This window comes from Cryptomeria japonica, chromosome 2 (assembly GCF_030272615.1).
Source record: "Cryptomeria japonica chromosome 2, Sugi_1.0, whole genome shotgun sequence".
NCBI classification, from domain to species: domain Eukaryota; kingdom Viridiplantae; phylum Streptophyta; class Pinopsida; order Cupressales; family Cupressaceae; genus Cryptomeria; species Cryptomeria japonica.
In genome coordinates, this window is record NC_081406.1 from 558,625,888 (window position 1) to 558,653,237 (window position 27,350).

The 27,350-nt window shown below is 37.1% G+C and overlaps 1 protein-coding gene across 2 annotated transcripts in view; it reads left to right on the forward strand.

The window, feature by feature from the left end:
• LOC131038042 (nicastrin) overlaps nt 1–27,350 on the forward strand; it is a 160,143-nt gene that overhangs the window by 19,706 nt on the left and 113,087 nt on the right. The gene's annotated exons all lie outside the window — the stretch shown is intronic.

Genomic DNA, 27,350 nt, shown 5'->3' on the forward strand with positions numbered 1-27,350 from the left:
TGCATATATCTGATCATGAATCTGTTTATAAACACTAATCACATAGGGAAGGAAGGAGGTGTAAGGAAGAGGGGTAAGTATCAGATCGCCATCTAAGTACACCACCCTGAGTGGATGTCCATGTTGCCTGCCATTGGGGCCAAGAGGGCAAAGATCTGCTCTTGGGCTTAGATAGGACAATTAAGAGGTCCCCTATTACAATCTCCTCTCCAATTCTACAATGATTGATTATTGACCTTAGGAGATGAGACATGGATAGGGAAAGTAGGTAGAAGCACCTTGTTGATGTGTTTTTATGCACTTCATACACAAAATAAAATACCAAGGTATCTTATCCTTCCTTGAACAAAATCCTCTCAGATGTTGAACTAAGTGATCACTTGAGGTGACTCCAAGGTTCCAAATGTCAAGTCTTGACGTGTCGATAAGCTCAATGGTTGATGCGATATTGCTGGAATCACAAGGGGAACTTACGTTTTAGTAGAACTCTTGCTTGAATGTGGCTGGAACTTAGGATCCATTCTAACTGCTTGGAGAAATAAAGACTTAAGAGATAGGGGTTTAGAAAGACTACACTACTCCTGAGATCAATGATGACGATGAATGTTACTTGGATAGACAAACTCCTTCAAACCAAGATTTGCTTCACCACGATGACAACAACTATGCAAACTTGATGCAATCTTCTAAGGAAAACGAAAGATTTTCACATTGCAAATACATCACCCGAATACCCAATGGTGGCGCAACTTGAACAAGTATCCACAATTGAACTTAGCACAATGATGAGGTTCAGGCTAACTTTACAGTGTGATTTACAATCAACAAACCACAAAAAGTATGAACCAAGGAGTTCATCATGATATCTTCATAAGCATCCACCATAATCAATGAACTTTGATTAAGCTATGAGAAGAGACCACGCAACAAGTTGAAATAACACACCAAATTTACCATAACTTCAATGAAGAAAGTATCTTATTACAACAAGTCTTGGCAACAATCTCATTTCCTCTTACTCTACTCTAATTGCTAGCTAATTGCTATGTATGAACTATTATTGTTTGGTTATTAACTATTAACCTTTACAATGAGAGATTTGAGCCTTATATGGAGCTTCCAATACAATTCAATGGCCCAGATTGATTGTCCAATCAATGGCTGAGATTACAAGACAAAACCCTAATTAAGGCTTGTTACAACAAACTCCATTCTGGCCAATGAAATATTTACAATATTTGGAACACATGTCTAACTTTGAATGAGCAACAATAAGAATTGAGGTTAGGACCGTTAGGTATCTTGAAGTTTGTGCCCCCATAAGGTGAGTTAGGTACATTGCATCTGGACATCCTTGACTTGGTACACTTTGATTGGGTGAGTAATGATTGGGATGCCACCTCAACCTTGATCCACTGAATCTTTCATCTTGAAGCTTTTCACCTTGGCGTACTAGCAATGGTTCTTGGATTTTTGGAAGAAATCCAAGATTGTAAAGCATTTTTATATCTTCATGGATAGGTCTTGATCTTATCCTCATGTATGGTTTAATGATGTCGAGTCCTTCCATACTGTGAAGTGCCATCATCTTGCCTATTATCCAACTCCACCTCATGCCTTTCAGGTTATCCAACGAACTTATACATCTTGAGCTGGTCTTCCCTTATGTTGATCTTGATGTTGTTCTTGAAGTGTAGCCCTTGCTGACCACTTGATCTTGATACTCTTTGTTTCACATCCTTGTGCTCCATTCCTCATTCGCTTGCAATCATACCTGCAAAAGAGACATAATTTGAATTAAAACCTCATAAAGAAACATTAATCACATCTTCGAGTGTGAAATAATCCTTTATATGTTTCACTTAGGTCTGATTATGATTCAAATTCAGAAATATTAATTCACCAAAACTGGAAATTGTCTTTCACACCAAAATTCCAAGAATGACCGACTGAGTTCTACGGTTTTGTCCTTAAACTTGGTTGCTAAAGCCTGAAAGGTTGTCTTGAAGATCCCTATTTGACTATGATAGGGCTTTGATCTTGTGATCGACACCTTCTCCTTATACCTTCTGCCATTTTGAAACAATTTTCCCGATGACGACTTGCTGTATCGTTCCTTACTGCGAACTTGTTTCTATTCTCCCTTGCTGCGATTTTGAAACAATTCTTTCTTGGAGCGAATTTGCTAAGTCTTTCTTCTCTTAATGCGAATTTGGGGTAGCATATTTGAATTTGATTTGGATTTGTTTTTGAAATAATGCTTCCCTCCTTCGTTATATATGAACCTTTATCAACTATCGCATCTCTTCACCTTCATACACAGCCGACATGAATATTAAAACATTATATGTTTGAATTTGAATTAGCTTTGCAATCAATATCTTAGTCGGCATTTTTCCTTCCAGTGATTTTCTTTGCAATATTTATTAATGTAGAAGCACTTAGATCAATGTGGAAACCCAATAAGGATAGGGACTCATTTAATCCCTATAGGATTCATTTACCTTAGCTCACTCCACCAAACGAAATGGTGGAGAATCGATACTCTAGGGACAAACTAGTCCTTATAGAAAATTTGCATTACCCACAACATGATTTGCCGTTAGGTGGAAATTTGATCTGGATAGGGATAAAATTAGTCCCTGTGAAATTCGTTTTGTCCCTATGAATTTTGTTCACACTTTAGCAAGACTTTTATCTATAAGTGGAAAATCAACCTTAATAGGGACAATTCAGTCCCTATGAAATTCATGATACCTTAGCACATTTAATCCCCAAGTAGAGATTCGATAGGGATAGAGACTGATTCCCTATGAAATTCGTTTGATGTTTGCAAAATTATCTTTCAAGTGGAAATTCGACCTCTATAGGGACTATTTATTCCTCATGAAAATTCGTCTTTCCTTAGCACATTTGCTCCTTCAAGTGGAAATTCGATGGTAGTAGGGACTAGTTGATTTCTTTTCAAGTTGATTTATCCTATAACTTCATCCAAATCTTGTAAGTTTAGCCTTGAGTGGAGATTCAACCTCCATAGGGACAAGTTAGCCCTTACTTTTTGTCCTAAATTTCAGTGCAACCCTCCATAGGTAAGTTGATTTTCATACTTGGAGTGGAGAATTGAACCTCATAGGGACTTTTTGATCCCTAATTTTGTCCTCATGGAAATTGCATTTGAATCTTGTTCATATCATGGTGGAGGATCAATCTCTATATAGGGACAAGTTAGTCCCTATGAATTTGCTCATAGTAGAAGTTTGATTTCCATAATGGCTTTGATCCGTAGATTCCTTGTCCAAATTGTTCAAATTACTTCACTCATTCAATCTCCCAATTGTAAATTCGATTTCCATAGGGACTAAAAGGATTTTCATCATCATTCTCTACTTCAAATCTTAGGAGTGGAGATTCAATCTTCATAGGGACTTTTCACTTTTTCATCACAAAATTTACATTAACTTACAAACACTTGGACAACTTAGCATTCCAGATGACTTCCTCGCAATTTGACATCCTTTTGCTTTCTTTCACGACATTTCTTGCTTCATGACAACTTTTGACAACATTAGCTAATTGACAACTTTAATCTTGATATGAAACCCTCTCATAAGCAAAGGTTAAAACAGGAAAATTATTGCTAAGCTAAGGCAATCTAAGTGGAGATGGACAAAAATTACAAGGAGATGCAATGGTTAGCAATTAAACATAAAGGATTCAAACACTAAAAATCAAACCATTATACCTTGAAATCTTGTCTCCTCCCTCAAATTGAGCTCTTGATGAAGTTGAAGATGTGCCTCCTTCTCCAACTTGTTTGGATTAGCTCCAAGATGGGTTGTGGATTGCTTTCCACACACAACAACAATGATCAAATAGATGGAGGGATGATGGATGATTGCAAAGGGATGGAGGATATGGATGCCTAAGATTGACTATAGTGGATGCACAAAGGGCGATTTCAAAAGCTACGTGGGCAGCATAAGATTGGATGAGATGAGATATGAAATGAAGGGGAGGAGACCCCAATTTATAGATTTGAGAGAGGAGGAATGGATGGTTGAGATTGATTTGAAATGGAGGGTCAAGATTTGAGAAAATGGATGAAGTGGATTGAGAGGATATAGTGTGGAGACCAAGAGATTTGCCATAAAGGCATTTCTTGTCTCCACACTCCATAATGTACATGGGGAAGATACCCTCAAGTACATTGGGAAGACAAAAAGGAATTAAAAATTCCTTGGGAGAGGACAAGGGAATTAAAAATTCTCAAATAGTGAGGTGCATGGGAAAATGAAAAGGAAAAGGAATTCAAAATTCCTTGGGAAGATGAGAGTGCATGGGGAAGAGAGGAAATTTGAAATACTTGAAATGACCAAAGTTGGTGCATTTAAGGTTGGGGGTTGAGAGGGGGACACGCCATTTATGACAATTGGTTGACGTGTAGTTGATCATGAGGATTAGGCACTAGCAAATGATTAGAAATAGTGATTAAGTGAGATAATGAGAGATTAGAAGACAAATGGGAAAGTTAGGAGGATTTGACAAGAGGAGAGAGAATGAGTGGAAGAATTAAAAATTAAGAAATAATGATAAGCAGGCTTCTAGAAGAATTAATTAATTTAAGTGAGGATTAGAGGAAAGTGATTTGTAGGAATCACATGACTTAAGTTAATTTATTGGAATTAATTAACTTAAAGGGGATTTAAAAGAATTAATGATTTGGGCAACTTTAGAAGAATAGTAGAATAATTAATTTATTTGATAAATTAACTATTGGGCTATAGTGACAAGATTAATTAAATTTAATTTAATTATGAGAGGAATGAGAATAACATAATTAAACAAATTAATTATATAGAAAGGATAAATTAATTAAATATTTAATTTAATTAAATTTTATATGTCTATACTAAGCAAAACATCCACCTAAAAAACGAAAAAGTGGGGGTCCCCATTTGCAATGGGGTGATGTGTGAAAACGTCACAACACACCCCACTAGGTAGACCACCCTGAGTGGATGTCCATGTTGCTTGCCATTGTTGCCAAGAGGGCAATTGTTTGTTCTTGGGCTTAGTATGGGGATGGCTTTGGGCTGACCTATCATGCTTCTTCCTCCAAACCCTAATGTGTTTGAATAGTAGGGAGCGATATAGATATCGTCTATATATTGATTTAAAATTATTACATGTTGTTATCTAACCCTAATAATTGAAAAAGTATATATGTATATATGTATCCCTGGTTATGGTTGTAGGATCTAAATCAGGGTTCATCTTGTTAAAAAGGATATTTTACTTAGTAAAGATATAACCCTAACCCTAACTAATCTCTTGCTTATTGCAATTGTGATTCTAGGGCAAATTCTAGGGCAAATTTAGAAGGGGACATTATAATATTGAATGCATGGAGGGGAAAAACAACGTTTTTTTCACGACCCCCTCAACTTCGCTCCATGACAAGCATCTCCATGGATTGGAAGAACACCATTGTTGTCGAGTACGCTAAGGATCCTCAAGCTAGTGACATCCTAGAAGGGAATCTACCAAATGAAGAATATAAGGTAGTGGAAGAACTTATACTATACAAGATTAGAGTGTTCCTTGTACCAAGCTCTAAAAGAAAGATAAGATCATTAGAGAGTACCATAACAGTCCTTTAGTGGGCCACCAAGGATACTACAAAACTTATAATCAAATAAGGGAAAAATACTCTAGGAAGGGCTTCAAGAAAGATGTCCTTAGACATTTTCAAGAATGCATAACCTACCAAAAGAACAAAGCGGAGCAGATTCTTCCCACAAGCCTCCTCCAACTACTACCTATTCCTAACAAAAAATGGGAGAGTATATCTATGGACTGCATAACCGAACTTCCAAAGGTACATGGCAAAGATTGCATTTATGTGGTGGTGGATCACTTCTTCAAATATGCACATTTCATGGCAATATCCATTGACTAAAGGGCATCCTAAGTCGCCAAGGTGTTCTTCAAAGAAATTTTCAGGTTACATGGCCTCCCCAAGAGCATCGTTAGTGATAGAGATGTAATGTCCCTTGATTGGGAATGACCTAAATTTTCTCTAATTCTCAATTTCCAAATAAATAATTGGGGTTAGAAAATACCTTTCACCTTATTGAAACCTTGCAAATAGATTAGAAACCATTTACAACAATGATTTCAATAAACAGATTATCATAATTAGCATTATTAAATTCATGGCAGAATTATCAATTCAATCATAAAGCATTTGAATATATTTGGAAGGCCTCAACCATAGGAGCATGGGAGAAAGTGACTTCGAAGGGGTGTCTTAGATCCTCTACCCTAGGCCCAAGAGCGGATATGTCATCCCTCTTGGCCTCATGTGGCCCATGCCATCCATATGAGGTGATCTACCCAGTGAGGTGTCCACTTTCCGTTCCCCCTCATCTTGCCGACCATTTTCCTCTCGCTATGATTGGACTTCTTGTGTTGATTCACCATGATAGGGGGATGAGGTTACAACAGGGTGCCCCAGAAGCCATCTCTCCTAAGCCCAAAGGCAGTACCCTCTGTACCCCCTTGGCCTCATGAGACTATCTGGTCCCCTACCTTGAGGTGGCGTACCTAGGAGAGTGCCCCATCACCGTACCCCTCTTGCAAACCTTATTTCCTCTTCCATGGCTGGGAAACATTCAGAACTTAGGAAGGAACACATTTTACATATGATAAGTTAACTGCAGAAAATCAGATTAATATTTACTGTGACATATATATATATATATATAACAGCAGTGCATTGCTAATAACTAGTATGCAGAAATATATGTAGATTAATATAGTACTTATTATAGTATGCACATAAAACTCAAACAAACTGTAGTAACTAGACAAACTGCTGAATATTTAATATCTTATAAAATATCCAATCTAATCTGTCTGATTTGATGATATTTGTATGATTGATTGATTGATTCAATGAATTCCTTTAATTGGATGATTTGAGGTATTGGTGAGTGATGACTAAGTGATTGTTGATTAGATGATTGATGAGTGAGAATGATTTCTCCTTTATAATTTATTAGGGGAAGAGTCACCACCTTTCATAGGAATTGAGGCACCACCTTTCATAAGGAATTGAGTCACCACTTTTCATTGCTGCCTGTGAGAATAATATATTATTCTCCAAATTGATCTCCCTTCACTCTCTTCCTCAAATGAACCTTCTTCCCCTTTATATATTCCCATGTGAGGGAGAGGTCACATCTCTTCATCATGCTTGCCCTTTGGCAAGAGACATAACCTATCACAATTTCCACCCTTTGAAATAGTACAACCCTTCATAATTCTTCTTCCATTAATCCTTCCTTGATTCATATGCCTCCTTTATTTCTTCCCTCCTCCTTTGCCCATTTCAAATGACCTCTTCTCCCTTTTATATCCCATTTTTGAGAGAGTCACAACTCTTCATTCCATGCCTTTTGACCATTCATTAACTTGATTACATTTTAAATATTATATATTATATTTTTATTATATTATGTTTTAATTTATTATTATTATTTATTATTAAATCCTATTTCAAAATGGGGACATTACAAGAGACAACCGATTCCTTAGTCTATTTTGGCAAGAACTCTTCCATCTAGTAGTAACTGATCTCACTCCTAGCACAAGCTATTTTCCCCAAACGGATGGACAAACAAAGATTGCGAACAAGTGGGTGGAGGGATATCTAAGGAACTATGTAACAGGTTAACAAAATGCATGGGTCAAGTGGTTGCACCTTGGGGAGTATTGTTATAATGCCACCCATCATTTGTCAATATAAATGAACCCATTCAAGGCCTTGTATGGATACACAGTGACCACATTTGGAAGTTTGATTCTTCAAGAAAGTGAAGTACTAGGGGCCAAGGACTTTGTGCAGCAAAATATGGATATGATGAACACCCTCAAGGACAATCTACACCACACATAGAACCAACAAAAGATCTATGCCGACCGGAACAAAACCGAAAGGACATTTTAAGTTGGGGACTTGATTTTCTTACAACTATAGGCATACAAGCAGCCTTCATTCAAGGTCGGTGGAGTTGAGAAGCTCAAACCCCGATTTTATGGGCTGTACAAGATCCTGAGGAGGATAGACGAGGTAGCCTACGAATTGGAATTGCCAACAAATAGGAGAATCGGCAATATCTTTCATGTATCTTGACTCAAAAGGGTGCTAGGGCAACATGTTACTCCATGTGTGGAACTACCCCTGCTTGATGATGAGGGCAAGTTGATTCTAGAACCCAAAACCATTCTTGATATGTGAAAGAAGAGATTAAGGAACAAGTACATTACCGAGTACTTGATCAAGTGGAAGGGCCTAGCTACAGAGGATGCTACTTGGGAAGGAGGTGAAATCTTTGATCATCCAAATTTGAAATTGCTTGAGGGCGAGAAATCTCAGGAAGGGCGGACTGTCATGCCCCAACATGAAGGGGATATCAACACCTTAGGAAAAATTGTCTTGCCTCAATACTTCACAATTTTTCTAAAGGAGCTATCAAAAAACATGATTACAAGATCAGCAATTAGTAGAAACAAACATACATTGGATAGCGATTGATTTGTTAATAAACAAAGAGATTGATTGGAATATAAGCAAGCAGTGGTTTTAATTAAGGAAATGAACAAAGTTATTAGTTTAGGAACAACATTCCTTTAGACAATTCAAGAATAAAGAAGTGCGATTAAAAGAATCATTTGTGATAGCTAATAATTACGAAGAGGCATCAATAAGGAGACATGATCCCTTATGAAAGGGCAGCCACTTCTAAAGGACGTATATCTTCAAGGAGATGTTAAGATATATATATATATATATATAGAGAGAGAGAGAGAGAGAGAGAGAGAGAGAGAGAGAGAGTCGAAGAACATCAGAAGTTTCATAACAGCAATCAGATCAGATCAAAATCTGTATTAATCAGCAGGCAGTGACATTCTTGTTTATTGGTATGCATGGATACATATATGTTTAATATGTATGCCTGATTATGCAACACTATATTGCACAATTCTTTACATATTATTATAGGATAATATATTTGGCACATAATATCATATATATTAGACATAAGTAATAATATGGATTTGTAAATAGTAACAATCAATCATGGCAAGGTAAGGAAGGGAATACAAGGAGGGAGAATGGCTATAGGATTCCTCACTAGGCACACAACCTCATATGGATGGCAGAAGGCCACGTGAGGCCAAGAGGGATGGTATATACACTCTGTGGCCTAGGGTAGAGGATCGCTTTGGGCACCCTATTGTAGTTTCTCCTCGAACCTCTACATTGATCGATTGTTGGGATGGATTCAAGGGAGTCTCAATCATAGGATGGTGAATAAGGGTGGCATGATGAGGAAGAATGGCTATCTTGGGCCTTGGGTAGAGGATCGCTTTGGTCACCCTATCATGTCTCCTTATCCGAGCTCTGTTACGATTGAACCTAAACAATGAATTAGATAGGTTATATGCTATGTTACCTCAAGTTTCGGGGAATGTTTTTTTTGCCATTTTAGGGGACGAAGGTGACAACTATATAAAAAACAGGGAAAATTTAAAATATATAGGGAAATTTCAAATTTCAAATATATTCATATGATTATATTGATACATGAGAGTTGAAATTCATAAATTCATATACATGATGTAACTTAATACAATGTAACTATAGTTAATGAACACATCATAAATGAATATCAAAATGCCCATCATATATGAATATCAAAATGCCAAAAGACTGCAAGTTTCAACAAAATGAAAAATACCATATATCAAAATACTAAAAAGTCTCAAAAGAGTCAAGAGACTAAAGAATCAAAAAAAAAACAAAGAAAGTATGCTGCTACCCCTAATCTTCATCAAAATTAGTGTCACTGCTGCTATCAGCGTCAACCTCAAAGGTTGCATCATCCAATAGAACCCCAACCAATCCCTCTTGTGCCTCATCCTCATCAACCTGTGTGGCATCTTTAGGATCAATATCCCACCTTAAAGCTAGACTTTGTTGATGCTTTGGAGTTTGATAGTCCCTATGTCGCAAAGCTCTATGCACAACCGCTAACTTCTCTGCTCTTCTAGAGGTAAGCCTATTCCTCTTGACGGAGTGGATAAAGCTATATGTAGACCAATTCCTCTCTGTAGCAGAGGAACTAGCAACTTGTGAAAGTAGGCAAATGGCAAGCATTCTCAACTCTGGTGCATCTGCCCCATGCCATTGCCACCATCCAATAGCGGTTTTTTGTGACATTACCGCTCTATCCATTCTTGCCTCTGGTGAGTTGAAGCTTGGACCATCAAGATTTGAGAAGGCAAGCCATTTTTCGCAAAGTACACTAGCTTGCTTAGGTGAACACATCTTTTGAAGTGCCTTCATGAACCCACGTATCACCTCAGTATCATCAGATGGAGCTCACCTTCCAGGCTTGGGCTCATACCATTTTGGATTTAGTGCAAAGGCTGCCATGTGAAGTGGAGGGTTCATAACGTCCCAACTTTGCATGACAATGGACTTAATATACTCCTCATATAAGTCCAAATTTTGATCCTTAGCCAAAATTACTTGCTTCATCTTAGCCAAAATTACTTGCTTCATCTTTCGAATCATGCTGTCAAAAGTCTCTTATATCTCTCCAAGATTAGGAGAGTCTGTATTAGCATATTTGATGACATCTACAAAAGGTGAGATGATGGAGCAAACATATTTGCAAAATGTTAAAAAACATTTCAAGTAAGAATAAAATTAAAGAATAAGAGTAAGTTAATTGACAACTAGGAAAATTAGAAACTTTGAAAGATTCAACAATAAAATAAAAATAAAACTATTAAAATCAGAATTTTTTTTAATAAAATTTGAAAATCAGCAATGTCTTACCTCATAGTGGACCACCAATCATCATCAAGGATCCTTTGTTTGATGGCTTTTCCTTTGGCAGTGCTTGCATTAGGCCATCTATTCCACTCAGTATTCACCACCAGAGACTGTAGAGCATCATACACCTCAATCATCCTCTCTAACATAATGAAGTAACTGGTATATCTTGTGTCCACAGGTTTGAGAAATTCCTTCTTTGAAAAAGTCCCGAAGAGAGCAAGTGAGGTGTGATGGTTGCAAATGAACATTTGAATATTTCTAGCTTGTGCCACCACTTTTTTTACCCAATCTAATTTCCCTATGTCCTTCAATGCATGAACACAACAAGGAGTCCAATAGATGTGCCTGTAAGCACTCTACACCATCAAACCAGCCAACTTGCACACATGTGTTGAATCATTGATCACCTGAACAACATTTGAGTCCCCAACCTCCTCTATGGCCTCTCTCAAAATGCTAAATTGAAAGTCTACATCCTTGTGTTTCCCTGAACAATCAATGGCTCTAAGAAAATAAGAGCCAATTGTGCATGTGACTGATGTTTATGAGTTGTTGATGTCTAATATCGGTCCACCCATCTATCACAATAGAAAAACCTATCCTCATCTGAGTACGCCTAATGTCCTCCATCACCAAACTCACTTTAGAATATGCTTTGTCAAGGATGGTAGTGCGTATTTTATGATCTCCAGGGGGTACAAAAGAGGGATCAACATTAGCTATATCTTTGACCCTTTTTTAGAAATAAGAATGGGTCACATGAAATGGGAGGGCATGGGTATAAAAAAATTCACCAATGGAAGTCTTTATCATTTCTCGTTCCTGCACATTGAACATATTTGAAACTAACCTTGCTTGACCACTATCACTAGCCTTCCTCTTTCCTTTTTTGGCATCCACACTATGAATAGCACTACAATTGGATGGCATATGCTGAAACATAGATGGTTGTGAAGGAAATTGCCTTGGCATGGGCACATTTTTAGTTTTACACTTGTTTTCTACCTCCATATGTAATCTATAACATGCTATCTTCTCATGCTCCTTTATATCTTTACAAAATTTAACTCCATTTGCTGAAACACCCAAGAAATGAGACCACACCCTTGTGCAGCTCCCTCTAAAATCAGTATTGCATATGCGACATAACTACACCCTACTCTCTCTTGAGTGTTTCTTTTTGACATCTATGGCATGAACAAGGCAAAGAAGAGGTTTTTTGGGGTTAAAAGGGCCTTGTGCATACGGTTTTAAGGCATCCAGAGGGCACTCAAATCAATTTTGTGGATGTTTTGCTTAACCCCCAACACCCTCACTCCCACCCTGAGTTACATTTATTTCATTTCCAACTTCTCCCCTTCTTGGTCACTACTATCATAGCTAGTGTTGCTCATTATGTGTGTAATGCAAGTTTAAGTTCTGAAATATGAGAAAAAAGGTCAGACATTTATAGCCATTTCTTCTTTCAAACTTAAAAATTGAAAACAAAAACCAAAAAAGAAACAAGGGGCTCATTTGCTGTTTTAAACCTTGCTGTTCGTACCGGCTGGTGCTGTTTGTTTCCCATTTTTGAAAAAATAGAGGTAAAAGCAAATGGTTTCTGAGTTCTGAGTTGTGAGAGACACTATCTTCAGCTTACGCCAGAAACATTAGATGAAGATCTTGCACTAGTTTTGGGATGCACCCACGTCCCAGCATTCCAACTCAGTTGCTCACGAAAATAGCGTCAAATTCTGAAGCTTCAAATCCTGCAAAAGAGCAACACGATTGGCACACATACTTCCAGCAAAATGGCAGCAATGAAGTTGTTCACAATGGTGGCAATGAGAACATCACAATGAGTCAATGACAAAATGATATTGCAAAGACCAAGTTAGGTTTTTTACCCGTGTAGGGCGAGCTGGAAGGTGTGGGGGCCAAAAAAAACATATAATAATCTTTTTTGTTTCAAGGACGACTTTTTTTGTTTGTTTAAAATTGTGTTTGACTGTGGGGGATGGTCGGTTGAGGGATGTCTAAGACATCCCCGACCATCCCTAAGATGAAAGGATGCCCCCCAACATTTTCGGTTGTGTCCTCACTTGCAGGAAATGTTTCATGTATATTTTTGCATACTGAAAATGATGAGGAAATGTTTCCTACCATCCCCCTGTCCTCGGACAAGTACTCGTCCCCAAAATGGGTCTGCTTCATCCGGAAACGCATCCCCAGGTATTACAGATTATATGACTAAGATAATTATGAATATATGATCTTTAACCCTAGTAATGGTTGATCTTATGAATTGTATCTTCAGTATTTATCTAACATGATTGTAGGATCTCAACAAGGATCTAACTTGCTTTACATCCTTTGGGTAAATGTTATATCTCTAACTATATTATGTTCACTGTTTTTATCTCTAACTACATTATGTTCCCTGATTTATTGAATTCGTAAATCTAGGGCAAAGTATACGAAAAGAAGGGGGACATTACGACTTTCTACACCCAATGATCTAGGTACTATCGCACAAGTTTGTATGCCACCATAGTTTCATGCACAATAATGCACAACCCCTTGCACATCATTTTGCACCATTCAACATGCGTGCAGCTCTAGGAACCATGCAATGCATTTGGACACAATTCCTTGCTCCATGTGTGATGAGGAGGTATGATAGAAGGTTAGTCTTCTTTGAGGTTGGTGGGCTTTTGTTCTCAATGTTCTTCCCAAATCAATCCCTAGGCATAAATGGGATTCTTCTAAACCTTTCTCCTATCTCCTCCTCTCTATTCAACACTGCTTGCACCCTATTGTATTGGACATCACTCCTCCTTACCTTCCATGCTAAGGCATTCAAGTCTGAAATGAGGTCCTCTTGAGTGTCACCAAAAATGAACAAGTTTGGTTGTCCAACTGGCTGAATCTCCTCTCTTCCCGGAATGGGCAACTGTTGGAGAACCATCGTTTACCTAATCTTATTTGCTCCTTTAAGGATTTCAATCATATTAATCGGTTGATTGAACATCTGGATAGGTCTGCAAGGTATGATGACTGTCCTTCACTTCTCAAGAATGGAAATTTCTCAATTTGATACAAAGAACGTAGGGTTACTCAAAGCAACTTTCTAGGTGCAAAAGGTCAATTTGATCAAATGGCTCAATACAATGCTTTGGATATTGTAGTAGGGTGTCTCAGGTCTCTACTCATCAATTTTGATGATTTGAAACAACCAATTGCTTCCCCTTCCTTACTGATTTCATGAATTGGTCAAATTTGCTCCAAAAAGGCTACTAGAATTAGCCCTAGTTTTTAATGAAATTTGTTCACCCTGCTCAACCTGCTAAACTTCATGACAAACCCTTGGAGATGTGGTCATTTGATGTTGAAAGCTCAAGGATTTTTGCTATGGCAAGTACTGTACGGACTGTTTTAGTGCTGTCCCACAAAATAGGCACTTTTCAAGGGTTTTTGAAAGTTTTAGTGAGGGTTTGCAATTTACAAGTTTTCTTCATGATACTAGGCCAACTTAAATGCTTCAATCCTTGCTTTAACATATGCCAAACACCTCCAAAGATTCAAAACTTATCTTCTAATATTGTCATTATATCAAACAAGTGCCACACTGCTGCCCTTAAACAGAAAAACAGTCTAGATGACTGGGACAGCAGCTTTTCAAGGTTTTACATGCATTTCCAACATTGGTTAAGCAAATACAATGAAGGGTTAACAAATATAGAAGCAAAAATGCCTTGTTAGAAGTTGTAACACCCTGCAATACAATTAGGAAAAGAGTTTTATTGTGACTGTTGTTCCTTCATCCGCCTACACTGCACTTTGACTGCATTAAACTGTTACAACTGTCCTTCTTGGTTTTTATTACTCCTTCACTTTGTTTCTGGCCTGCAAACAGGTGTTAATGGCATGATATAATAATGCACATAACCTCTCCAAAGGCTTGTCAGTTTGAACATTCAAAAGGGTGCCACAAAGTATGACAACATTATATTGCAGTGACAAAGAGCTCACTGTTTTAGGATCCTTATTTAGGTCCTTTACAAACAACTTGTGTAACTTGTCATCTCAACATTGAAACCACTTGCAAATACATTTTCATGATGCAAGAAAGAGGAATACATCATTCCATACTATCTATTTAGAGAGGTTGGCAATGAGGATCTAACAATGAAACAGTGACTCACTGTTTTGCAGTCCGTTTTTCACCTTTGCCTCTTGCATCCAACCAAGACATGAGAGAGACAAGGATGGTAAAGTATAATGCTGACTCTTGCCAACTTGATTCTCCTTCAACATTTCAAAGGTACAGTGCTATGAACAGCAAAGTACTATTCAAACAAATTTGAGAATACCCAAGCCAAGTTGCTCACTTCACACACTTGCCATGGGCTTACAAACACTTGTGCATTGCTAGAAAAGAAAAATGGATGTATGGTACAGTATGTACAGATCCAACAAATTCCCTCAAAGCCATGGATGAAGAGTCTTTGAAGAAATTAGTTGGATCATGAATGGTCTTCCATTGGAACCACAAAACAATGCCTTTCTCAAGAGCACTTCAAACAAAACTTGTTCCAAACCCCCAGAAAAGATCAGAGATCACTACTAAAACATCAAAGGAGATCACATCACTCAAAAACAGGTTCAGTACGGACTCATGGAGCCATGGTACGGACTGTACTCTAAAAAGTGCAGAAAACTAGTTAAAAACTCAGAAAACAAGAGCAAAACAAGTATTTTTCTTAATTTTCCAGAATGAACAACCCATACAATGATTGGAACATGGTTTTTATACATGTGCCAACTTATTGAAGCCCTTGTACGGACAGGTACAGGCTGGAACTAACCAAAACCACCAAAAACCACTTTTTGACAACTTTTGACAACTTTTTGACAACTTTTTGTTGCTCAAAAATTGCATTTTGACTTCCGGTGACTTGGCACTCAAACCAATGACTCAACATCATTTAGAAACACTAAATAAACATGCTCCAATGCCTTTCAAGGCTTTACAACATCAAAAATTCAAAAAACGCTCATTTGGACCCAAAATTGACAATTTTTAGCCTACCGAGCAAAAAACCAAAAAAAATCTTGGAAACTCACAAAATGAGTTCCAAACCTTATTACACCACAAAACAAACCTATTAAACCTACTAGAAGCATAAAATAAACACACATGCTTAATTTCCAATAAAATGTTATACCTGCTAGGATTTGAGCATTCAGGTGCTCAGGTGCTCCTGCACCAATGTGCCACTCACACAATGCTTTGAACCATGTGCAACTCTACACCATACAACTTGTGTGCAACCATTTTGACCTAGGAGGATCTACTGATAGTTGTTCTCGTAATAATTGCCAAGACTATCCTTATGGCTTGTGGTAACTATGGGAACACTTTCTTTGCTTGCATTAATGCTATGATCATCCATTTGTCTCCTATTGATGTCACACACACTCCAACAATGGTTTAGAGCGTTTTGCACAAAATTAGATTCAATTATAACCATACTTGTTCCAAAAATTTCTGCAGGATATACCATGGCTTCAATAGGGTTTGACGCAGCTCCATGCCATATGACAAATTAATTTACCTGCCTATTATTGCATTGTTCCAAGTGTTACACTTCTAACATCAGACGATGTAGTGGATATGGTACACTAGGTGGCTATGGTACACTAGGTGGCATCCTTGAGGCTGGCTTTATGCTAGGTTATCGACCAACGTATTGCACACCTACTAGCCACGTTGCATAACTATTAAGAGACAATAATAGAAATGGTTCAACTTTTATAATGGCTCTAAGCCTCCACAACATGTAATCTATATAGACATATTTGTAATATTCACTTAGTAGATCTGTAGATAGTAGCAATTAGATTAAAAGATAATAGTCATATATCTTTCTCAAGAACATGTTCTTGTATGATCCATTGAATGTGATCAAAATATTTGAGCTTCAACTATAGAGTTTAAGATTAATTAGACTATCTATTAAGTCTTTTTTGATAACATGGCCAAACCAACACAAGAGGAGATACATGCGATGATCAAGAACAAAAGCATAGAAGCGCTCTTGGACCAATGGAGATTTTTGTTTGACCAATTTGCATAAGTTCTTGAATGGGCAGTTTTATTGATTTCATCATTAGTTAAAGCTTTTGGAATTTGAGACCCTCTAGGTTTCAAGTAAACCTAGATGTTATTGTTTTGAGGGAAAGACTAGTGTAGATGTAGTCGATAACTAGTTAGGTCAATTAGAATCCTATTTCTCCATGAGCAACCTTTTTGATGAAGAGAAGTTCAAGATTGCACTATTGAAAGTCTCTTCACCTATTAGGAAGGAGCAAGCACATTCTTTATGGGAGAAAGATTAGATAGAAGATGAATTTGGCTCAATCTAGGATGAATTCCTAGAAGCTCAAGGATGAATACTATCCCAAAGGTGTCTATGATGATCGCTACATTGAATAGTCACAGTTGCAATAAGGACATGACTAGGTAGTCCAAGCCTACACTGATGCTTTACATGATCTCTATGCAAGATTGAGCTCATTTGAGTCAGAGCAACATTGATTCCTTAAGTACTATAGTGATCCAGATTGAAGCTAGTTATATTTAAGATGACGAGAGAAGCCTATCGCTATGCAACAAATGTTGGGGAGGATTTCAAGTAGAAGGGCAAGCAAGAAACAATTTTTGTGCCAAACAATATACTTGCTTTAGATAAGTCCAAACCATCCAAGCTAGGTAAATGGTGCAACAAACACAAAAGTATTAGTCACTCCATTGCTGAGTGCCATATTCAAAAGACTTTGCCTATGTAGGTAGAAATAGAAGATGATGGAGTCAAGACCTTAGATGCAACCATTGATATAAGTTCCAATGTTTTGGTCAACACCTCATAAGCAACCCTAATTGTGCCAGATGTTGAAGCAAAGTAACTATTCCATTCACATATGTGGGAATGAGGGTAGCCACTGACTAGACTTATTGATTGATAGTTGTTGTATGAAGAACCTCATTTTTGTAGCTACCATTAAGGAACTAAATTTTACAACCATGCCTCATTTAAAACTTTACAAATTAGGATGTTTCAACTCTTGCAACAACCAAGGGTATACGCATCACTCTCCAATGCCACTTTTCATATGGTAGTCATCCTTTTAAGGATGAGTTAGTTTGTGATGGAGCACCAATTGATTTTTTGTGATTACTCCTTGGATATCTATACATGCATGGTCACAAGTGTATGTATGATGCTAATCCTTGTAGTGTAGTTGTATCATTGGATAGTAAGAGATAGTGGATTCCTGAAATATCCCACTCTGTTCTGGATATTTCATTTCTGATTTTTTTGTTTTTACAATTTCTGATTTTTTGATATTTTTTGCACGTAATGGAAATACAGGAAATAATCATGAAAGTACTGAAATTACAACTCTTAGACTTTTTCATAAATAATCACCCCACAAATCAGAATTAAATATTTGCTTAAATCTAGAATGGTTACATACCCAGTTTGTGTGCTTTGTTTGGTACAAAGGATCAACAAGGAATAGCACTATTTGGAATTATTTTAACTTAAGCCAATAATCAGCAGCGACAACAAATCTGTACGTCTTAGGGTTTAAAGTAAAATCTGCAATTTTGTTGCCCTTGGGTTTGCTGATAATTCTGATCCAAATTTGCTCTGAATTAAACCTAGAAACCCTACACTGGGTCCTTGAGATGAATCGGCCAGCAAGATGAATACTCAACACCACTAATCTGCAATTCATCCTCTTCCAATCTGCCCTTTGTTTTCCTCCTGTAGGATTGATCAAAACTTATCAGATTGAATTCCAATGAAGCGCAAGCACAATCCCTAAAATGGAGTTATTAGTAGGGTATTCTTGGGTGATCTTTCACACCTGCAAATACCATTCCTCTTGAGGGATTTCGTCCTTAAAAAGCCATTGCTCTCAACACAACAGGCAAACCCTTCTCAGCTCTTCTTTCATATATTTGCAAAACAAGAATGAACTAATGAGCTCTCAAGAGCCCTTTTATAACCTTTTCAAAAACCCATGACTTGGAGGAAATGAAATGCACTTTTATAATTTCATTTCATCTCAATTAGTCATTTAATGTAGTTGACGCCCCCATAAAGGCTTAATAAATGACTTTATAATTATTAAAATAACATGCAATTAATACTCCTTATATCCTCCCTTTTTATTTTCTTTCTTGGCAAATCTTGGTATTCTTAGCTTGGCCCAAATGCAGGGGAGGTCACAAGGGGGACCTCTTCATCAACATATTCAACTAAGAATCCACTTATTCAACTCAAATCAACTTAGAAGCCACAATGGAAGCCCAAGAGTCACCACGTGGAAATCCAACACTAGATGTCACTTTGGGCATTTGAACATGGATCTCCATCTTGAGAGCCTTATGGCCTTTGCCATTAGAGCACAACCCCATTGACACTCTTTATATCCCCTTAATATAAAGTCATTAATTTAATTAATATTATTAAAGTAAAAAAATTAATAAATTAATATTAATCATTAACTCTAATAAATGCCAATATCGAAACATTTAATGAATTCTGCCAACTACCTAGGTATAACCATAGTGCCGCTGATCAACCTTGGTGACTTACTATGTATAGTAAGTATGGACCCCAACATCTAAGTGACTTACTAAAAATGGTGTCTATCAAATAGCTCTAAATGATTCCTAGAAGGTAAATCCATGAACCAACTGATGAACTAAGCTGGAGAACACTGGAAAAGACACCAAAGTGTTTGCTGAAGAACCTTAAATTACCCTCTAAACGCCCTTTAATCACCACATTAGCCTATGGGGACCACTGATAATAGGCTAACCTCTGAAAATAACTAATGCTTAGGAAGGTGCAAAAATGGAGACATTATAGTCCGCCCTTTCCAAAGATAGCTTGTCCTCAAGCAATGCAAAATTGCAAATACAACTCCACAATCATCGATTGATCCAAAATGAATCCAAGAATGATCCCTGGATCCCTAGTCAACCTATTTGACAAAAAGGACAACTCTAATTGACTCCCATGACACTCTTGACAAAAATGAGAATCATATAAATATCAATTCTCACAATTCTTATAACAACAAATGTCTTTTGGAAGTCCAAAAAACAACTAAAGGCTTGGAAGATAAATGATGAGCCTTTTTCAATGATAGCACAGAGTGTGAAATTGTGTTTGATAGTCGGGAAATCTCCCTTGAAGCCAACTTTCCCCTTGTCCCTTGAATTCTCTTCCTTTAGTAGCTCGGAAAATAGCCAATCAAGTATTGTGTTAGAGTTTTGCAAATGTATTCCCAATTATGATTGTCTTGTAATTGCTTGGATTGGAGTAATCCTTAGACTTGTGAATGGGGTGGTAAATATGTTGTGACCAAGTAGAGGAGAAACTAAAATAAATAATCTCATTGAATAGCTGTGAAATGGGGGAGCAAGTGAATCCACACCATATTTGAGAAACTTAGCATGGAGCTCCACACATTTAGTAACTTTGATGAAGCAAAGCTTCAAAATAGCTATTTGAATGTGACCTTAGAAAATATGTGACAAGGTGGGGGAGGAGAGGGAACTTTAGTGGTAGGATAATTGGAGATATCATAAAGAGAATTGGCTTAGGAGACCCAAAGAAGTGAGGTGATATGTATAGTGAGGGTGTTCCTTGGGGGTAGGGTACACCAATAGATCTTAAGGGAGTAATGGAGGGCAACAAGGAGCTCATTTTGCTTTGACACGAGTGACTTGCTTTTATTATGCTAAAGGAGATTATGATAGTTTTTGTTATGGTAAATCGATGTTATTTAAAACAATGGAGATAGTCTCCTTAAATAGAAAAGTACAAGACGATGTTTCTAAATGAAACAATCGTTAACTGAAAACGAAAATAGAAACTAACTACACTAAACAAGATGACCATTATAGAACATTACATTATTTTAATACCCTCTCTTAATGGTCATCGTCCTAACAACCCTATAGAAATAATTTGTAGGTATTTTGGTCACAAATGCATAGAAGGCTGCCTCCTTTTGGTCATGAATGCATAGAGAAAGTTGCCCCCTTCTCTTCAAAACACTCTACAAAATGAGCTTGTTGCTGAGATCCTCCTTGATGCTAACTTTTGGAAATGACTAAGAAAACCAAAACAAACTGAGATTCGTCCAAAATTGACCCTCCCTGTAGCCAGAGATACCTAGAACAACTTCTCAAACTGAAACCATGATTTTGAGGAGAAAAGTGCCAAACCTGAATCAACATACCCTTGTGCAGACCGTTGCCCTAGCAACTCTAGGTGCGGTCCAGAACAGTTGTAAGGAATTGCGATTTTTGTGAAAAAAATCGAGCAAAACCCTCTTTACAAGAAAAAATATGATTTTTGGGAGAAAATCGCACAAAACCTAGTCACGATTTTTGAGGAGAAAATAAAAAAACCGGACTTGATTTTTGAGGTGAAAAATCGATCAAAACTAGACATTGAAACCTCGAGTAGCTGGCACAAAATCCGAGACAAGGATTAGCATCCAAAACTTTGTTTTTGAGGAAAAAATGGTAAAACCCTTCTAGAATTTTTTTAAGGAGAAAAAATTGTAAAAACCCACCACTAATTTTTATGGAGAAAAACTAGAAAAACCAACACTAATTTTTTATGGACAAAAAATAGAAAACCCATCAAATAATTATTCTAACGAAAAAAGTTATAAAACTCATCTAATGATTTTTTTGGGAAAAAAATATTAAAACCCAAAAATAATTTTTGAAGGACATTATAAAAGCCATCACTAATTTTTTATGGAGAAAAATTAGAAAGCCCATAAATATTTTTGCAGACCCTAGTCAAACAAAAAAAAACATTGTTCTTGGGTGCGAATCTTAAGGCGCTGAAAAACCTAGAAAACCCTTTCACACACACAAATCTATCAAAATACTGGTTGCGCGCAATATAGACAAAAAACGACAAATAAAAAAACGGGAAGAGGTTGGAATATCCTGAAATGGGTCAAGCTCATAAAAAATAGGTAGCGAAAAAACTTTCGCAGGAAAATGAACTCCCAAAAAACGTGATTTGTAGGCGGGAAAAAGAAAAACGATCCGTCGCGTAGGGAAAGGGCAAATCAGTTAAGAAAAGATATGCGGGTTTTGCAAACTGGTTGCCGTCGCACAAAGGCACAATAACCATGAATAAAACCTCCCAACCTCGAATGAGAACATCAAATATGATGTTGGAAAGATGCACCGATGCCGAAAACAACAGTCATAGTACGTGAAAAAAAATCATGGGCACAAAGACATGGAAACCCTCTGAAAAAAATGCAACCCAATTCTACAAAAAAAACGCGACCTAGAAAAGAAAACAACCACGAAAACCTTGATTTCCAGATATAGCCCACGAACTTCGAAAAGGATGCCCACAAAAATTTTACAAAAAAACCAAAATAACGAACCCTTGCCTTCAGAAAAATCTGCCTTGAAATCCGACCCCTAAGAATGTTCGATTTTTTTTTGTTCTCAAAAACTCTGAGCCCTCCCGTGGAGTTAGGCCTAGATTGGCTCCTGCTCTGATACTATGTTATGGTAAATAGATGTTATATTGAACAATGGAGACAATGTCTCCTTAAATAGAAAGGTACAAGACGATGTTTCTAAATGAAACAATTGTTAACTGAAAACGGAAATAGAAACTAACTAAACTAAACAAGATGACCATTATAGAACATTACATTATTTTAATAGTTTCTATGAGTGGAAAATATTGAAGGAGGGCCATGGACAATAATAAAATAGAGTCTTTGATCCATGGAAAAAACCAACGATTCGTAGGAATGAAGATGGAGTGGAAATGGGTGACAAATCATGTGGGGAAAGGTGGCCATTGATAAGGGCTACCTCTCAAAGAACATTAGAAAGAAACTCATGGAAGGCAGAAACAGTGGAAGGTGGAAGGGAATTAAAGTTGGGCACAAGATGGGAAGCACAATCAATTGAATAATCATATCAAAATGCATGTGGCAAGTATTAAGGACTTGAAGAGGGGGAGGGGAGGGGAGGGGAGGGGGGAAGGAGCATGGAGTGTGGAGGTTAAAACATGGTTAATAGGGGGTGGATGTGAGACAAAGAGGTCCTGAATACGAAAGATGAAAGATCTACTAGTAAAAATGTACCAACAACTCTAGTGTTGCTATGAGCGAAGTGAGTAATTCTATGAGAATTAGGGATACATGAGAGCTTGGTAAGAATCTGAAGACTCTAAAACAGTTGCAGAAAATATCTCTTATAAGTAGTGAGAGAGATATTCTTGTCAACAAAAGTCCTCAATAGGAAAAACTCATCCACAACTCTTGAAGACAAAGCTCATTAGTGACAAAATCATGGATGGGTGTTTGGTGGATCCCAATGCAAGCATTAAAGCCATCAGGAGGAATAACAACATCCAAGGAGTAGTGGGAAATCATAGGATAGAGATCAAGTTCAGGATCTCTGTCACTATGCACACCATTGTTAATAGAGATTTGTGGGAAACAATTTGCAACAAGTACAGCATCTCAAATTAGGAGTGTGCCTTGTTGAATATAAAACTACATATATCTAGACCATTAATCATAGGCCAACCATGATACCTTGAGTTAGAAGCTGTTGTTGAAGAGGCAAGCTACCTCACTCAAGTCACTAACACCCTTGATATGCAATTCTAAATGTTAGATGGTTGAGACCCAAACATAACTTGTGATAGGAGGGAGAGCCTACATGGGGCTCTTATGGGTCTTAAAAAAATGATATCTTGTGAAGCAATAATGTCTTGGAAGGTACCTAGAGAAGACCATACAAAAACCATTACAATTCCAATAGCGAATGTAGACACCATCCCCTCCACTTGACACTTGAAATCAGCATCATGGAGAGAGTCTAGCGTGTGATCATGTTAAGGCCGGGAATCACAAATAATAGTCTTGCGGTCCATTGGTAATGGTTCACTTGTTCTCCTTTCTAGTAGCCACAATTAGAGCACGTGCTTTGTAAATATCCTTGACTTGAAGTTGTGTGAAATCTGCATCTAGAAAAAAATTTGAGGGACAGAGGTTCAATTTATTAGATCTATGGGCTCAAAAACACTCTATATTGGATTGTAATCTGATTACAAGGGTGTTATATGGAGTTTACCAAGCTTTGTCTAGGGAGATGTCTTTCAAGCTTGAAGAATCTTGTTAGAAGGTGTGGTCAGCTTGTAGGGGCTCATCCGATTTAGGAATTCTATGAACTGGAAGGTTAAACACTTTGGTATGCTTGGCTCATTCCTCATCTTATTTTTTTTGGACATCCATTGCAACAGCAAGAGGGGGTTTCTTACTCCCTTGAACAACTTGGACCTGCAAAGTTTGCACATCCACCTATTTTTCGATAGACTCTTGATGGGATGTTGTTTCTTCTTTAAGATGTTCTTCATAATTCTTGTTTTGAATCTTGTTATACTAATTTTTTGGAGTCTTGATAGTATGAATTTTGACACAAATTTTTTCATGATGATCATAAACCCTTGTCAATTATAGCAGAAAAACAAAAAAGGGTGATCCACATGTAGGCAAGGATTGCCGTTGAAAATCTGCAGTAGTAGGGTTGACAAATGAGAGATTGTAGATCCCTCCTGTTTGTCTGGATAGAGTAGGGCATAAACCACTACAAAAAGTAAACTATAGGGCATGCACAACTGCAATAACTGACTTCAAGCCTTGCAAATGACAAATGAACAAACATGTGCAATAGATCTGTGTCAACATGCACAAAGCAGACCTACACAAATGGATGCAACAAGGCATAGGGATTGCTTGTGTTGGGTCTAATTTTTTGGAAATGTTGATTTTGTTTGTTGGCTTAGAAAATCTTTTAGTTGAGTAGATCATAGTTTTTAAACTCTACAAGCACTCTTTGAGTCAATGAGTACTCTTTTTTTTTTACTGTCCAAGTTTTTACAAGACACAAAAAAGCATGGGTTAAAATGTCAACGCAGGTAAAATGCTGGTTAAAATTCATTTTTCACATGTTTTTCCTATAAAACCATGCATTTTCTCTTTGGAGATGTCAATTTTTAATTTAATACATTTTGTAATTGAATTTTACAAAAAAATATATTTCTTTAAGAGATTTTAATTTTTAGTACTTTCTAAGTTGCCGAGTTTTTGTCTGAGTATTTGCGAGCTGAAAATTTTGGACTTGCCGAGTACTCTCTGAGTCCAAGTCTGCGAACTATGGAGTAGATAATTGGCTCTAGAAGACTTCTAGGACCAAATATGACTGAGGAAGGTTTAGATTAAGTGTGCGATAGCTGTGTGCGAATACGCTTAGAGCAGTTGTACTCACATCAATGCATTTTGAATCACTTGTGTTAGTGTAGAGAAAAGTAAGAATCCTGAAGAGCTTCACCAAGAAACAACAAAGTCTTATTAGGGCAATTAAAGGTTTGAAAAAGCATGGCCTAGTTCCTTACCATCAGCATGGTAGAAACAAATCTTGGGCAAATGGTAAGGACGAGCAACTCAAGCGAACCATGAGCTTCACAATTCTCATGAGGGTAAAGACTATTAACAACTACACCATCATTGCCATGCCATACAAACTGCTTATATACTACTGTAATTTCATCAAAATACCTGTAAACTTGACTTATATATTAATGTAACATCATCAAAATACCTGCAAAACAAACAAATGTTAAAATTTATTTTTGTGGTTCAAGAGAATATGCTATGCTTATTTAGGAATGACAGAAAAAATAAATATATATTTTTATTTGATCACCAACAGTGCAGGTTCAAATTCCATGATTCTTATAACTGCCTTGTGTAGTGGATGCCTTCATTTGAAAGATACCCTCGTATGTAAGAGAACAATTTGTAATAGATTTCACAATGACATCAAAATGATTTCACATAAAACTGTGGACAACTCTGCTTTTTTATTCTAGAATGTATTTGAACCCTAATATCACCAGATTTTACATGAAATTGAACCAGAAAACCAAAATGTCTCAACCTTTCGATTTAGCAATCACTCTTACAATCTGCGCATCTGGAATGAAATAACTTACTGGTCCTTCAACGATAAACACCTCCAGGCGGTCTCAGGTCAATACGATATCTCTTTCAAGCTTGTGTTCCCAAGCTCAAGCTACAGCAGTTTGGAAGATTGTGATTGTTCTCCTTGCTTGCTAACAAGTTCCCCTTTGACTGAATTAGGTGCTACTTAATTTTGATCCCGTTATGCATCAACTGCTTCCAAGCTCCTGCGGGGTGAAATAGAGTCGGTTCAAATACTCACAGCACATCACTCAAACACACAAGTCCCCCTATACACCTGTAGCAAATCGGGGGAAGACTTGGCCTGCAATCCAGAACGAATAACAACTCCAAATATGAGGACGGCGTCACCTGATATACTCCTATGACACCATCAAATATTTCATGGCGATAGCTTATAATAAAGTTCAAACCTTACAATAGCTACTGCCAAATAATTAAACTTCAGCTTATAGTATTTATCACTATTTTTAGAAAGTGCGATCAACATATAAAAATCATTGGGTGCTGCACAATAGATTCCGCCTCAGAATAAAATGACTTTTATTTGAATTGGTCCCTCTATGATAATATCCACAATATTTCATTAAGCCCAAAATCTTGTCTCAGATTCAGAATACAAACTCTCACAGTAGACACAATATTAATATTAAATCTGACAATAAAACTTATCTGCAAATTTGTCTCCAAAGGGGACTTCACAAATTCGACACAATTGTAGACTCCGTCACAAATCCACTTCTTTGAAGAACCAAGGTTTCGTCCAGCTCTCCTATCAACTCTTGAAGGTTTCTGTCTCCAGAAATCATAAACCGTTTATCAAATTCCAGCATGCCCTACTTCCTCTCTCCAGTCTCCTTATAAAGAACTCCAAGAAGCTTCTAGAATATTAGGCCAACCACATTTGGAGAACTTTATTTAATAAAGTGACATTATTATATTATTTTATTGTTTATTTAATTAAATTAATTAATATTAAGTCATCATTGAATATTTTATTTACTTTTGACAACTTAATAAAAATCAATTTAATTAATTGTCATCTTTCAAATTGGGGACATACATTACTACATGGATCCCTTAAAAAGATATGAACCAATGACTAGCTAAATTTAAAGGTCATCAGAAAACAGCTCATGCGTGAATCTATCCTAATGGATTCTGTGGCAGTTGCCTGTTTATACGTACAATAGTAATATGTATTGGATGGAGCATTTACATTCGGTAGTTAATAGCTTTCATGCTATAATGCCAACTCCCTGGAGGGTATAAAGAGAGGTGTGCTTGTCATCTATATCTTATGTTGGGCTTAGAGGGCACATAT